The sequence below is a fragment of the Lactuca virosa genome, chromosome 7 (assembly GCF_052849685.1).
Source record: "Lactuca virosa cultivar CGN04683 chromosome 7, Lactuca_virosa_CGN04683_v6, whole genome shotgun sequence".
Taxonomy (NCBI): domain Eukaryota; kingdom Viridiplantae; phylum Streptophyta; class Magnoliopsida; order Asterales; family Asteraceae; genus Lactuca; species Lactuca virosa.
This window is the reverse complement of record NC_136432.1, coordinates 71223014-71224946: the sequence shown is the minus strand read 5'-3', so window position 1 is coordinate 71224946 and position 1933 is coordinate 71223014. Positions and strand designations below refer to the sequence as shown.

The following is a 1933-nucleotide window of genomic DNA, read 5'->3' as shown; positions in this document are numbered from 1 at the left end:
CCTTTTTTTGTCCTTTTTTTGAGAGAAAACGTATAGTTTTATTGTTAATAAACCCAAGGGACTTCTACGAAAATATGATAAATAATTTATTTCAAATAAAAATATGAAATATTTTATGTGGAGTTGTAAAAGTATAATAGTTATAAGTACCTTCATTTTGTTAAAACATTTGTGTATAGTTTAGTAATAAGTATTGGACTATATGGTTGATACCAAATATTAAAAGTACAAATTAATATTTTACTACGTTACATGTGAATTGAAAAAGATCAATATTAATTTGATCCAAAAACAAAAACAAAAAACATGGTGAAGCTAAAAACGAGAATGGAGCCATGTATAGTATATATATACAAAAAAAAGTCGCCGCTCCATGCATATATATGCGCAACTTCACCCTATCTTCATTTCCTCACTTATTCTCTATATATATAATTATATATACCTATAAAAAATTCCCTCTCATTAGATATATAAATATATATGTATATAAATATATATAGATATATAGGTCTATGAATATATGCATCAACTTAAAAACTCCAAAGATAAGATGGATCTTGCGAATAAACCCCATCAAAGACCTCATCCCCGTAATCATGAGCAGCTAGTGGCGGCTGCATGGGCATGAAATAATCATCAAATCCTGGAAATATCCCGAAGTCCGGTACGCTATCTGTATTGTAATCCATGTCAAAGGAGGAGCTAGATACGACATCCATGGAGGTGCAAGTTTGCTGGTAGTTACTGGAAAAGAAGGGTTGATGATCAGACGACGAATCCTGCAACTGAGAAGATGAAGAAGATGATGATAATGATGATGATGGAATGGAGTTTGCGAAGCTAGCAGCAACGGCAGGTATCTGGGAAGGGTGGAGTTCGGTGCCGCCGGGAATGTCCGGAGGTTGATGAGGGAAGTTGAAGTTGGCAGTGTTGCCACGTAGACAGAAGAGAGCAGCATCGAAAGCTCGAGCAGCTTTTTCCGGTGAATCGTAGGAGCCTAACCAGATCCTTTCACGGCTGTTGGGTAGCCGGATCTCTGACACCCATTTTCCCCATTTCCTCTTTCGAACACCTCTGTATTTAGCTTCTTGGGTCCTGTCTCTTTCGTTATTCGCAGTTGCAGATGCAGATGGAGAGGGAGATGAAGGTTTCACCATTGTTTTAACTTTTTTTAAGCTGGGCAGTGTAGTAGTATGTGTTGTTTTGAGATTGTGTTATTGTGTCTGTGTTTGAGTATTTATACTTTGAATCGAAATTGGCGGCTGAATCTGAAGGTCAACTGGGCGCGTTGATCGTGATCGTCTAGAAGAAAAATGCATGCCAGATGGCAGTCAGTGGGTTTTCGGTAGTACTAGAAATATAAATTAAATTTTGTTACGCGGTGACATCATTACTAAAAAATAAAAAAGTACCACGTTCATATCATATGGTCCACTTCTCATTAGTCTATTTCATACTCAAAATTTCTCTTTTCTCTCTCATATATATACATATATATATATATATATATATATATATATATATATATATATATATATATATATATATATATATATATATATATATATATAACAACCATAATAGCATAAAATTTTAAAACTCATATCAATAACAGTGGATAGAAATTGTCTTTACAAAGATATAATGAAATATAGACACCATTCCATGACCCGACCCTTTTGAAATTGTCTTTATATATATGAATTCATAATCTAACAACCATATTTCATATATATATATATATATATATATATATATATATATATATATATATATATATATATATATATATATATATATATGGGAAAGTTCAATAGAGAACCATAATTATTGGTTCTTCAAGGAACCAAATCTTTTTTTCAATTTCTAGAGCTTATTTTTTATCGAAAAAAAATCTAAAAATATCTAAATTCATATATTAACATTGTGA

General features: G+C 32.0%; 1 pseudogene; it reads right to left on the bottom strand.

The window, feature by feature from the left end:
* Nucleotides 1-206: 206 nt before the first annotated feature.
* Nucleotides 207-1198, bottom strand: LOC145125013 (ethylene-responsive transcription factor ERF017 pseudogene; annotated as a pseudogene).
* Nucleotides 1199-1933: the final 735 nt, after the last annotated feature.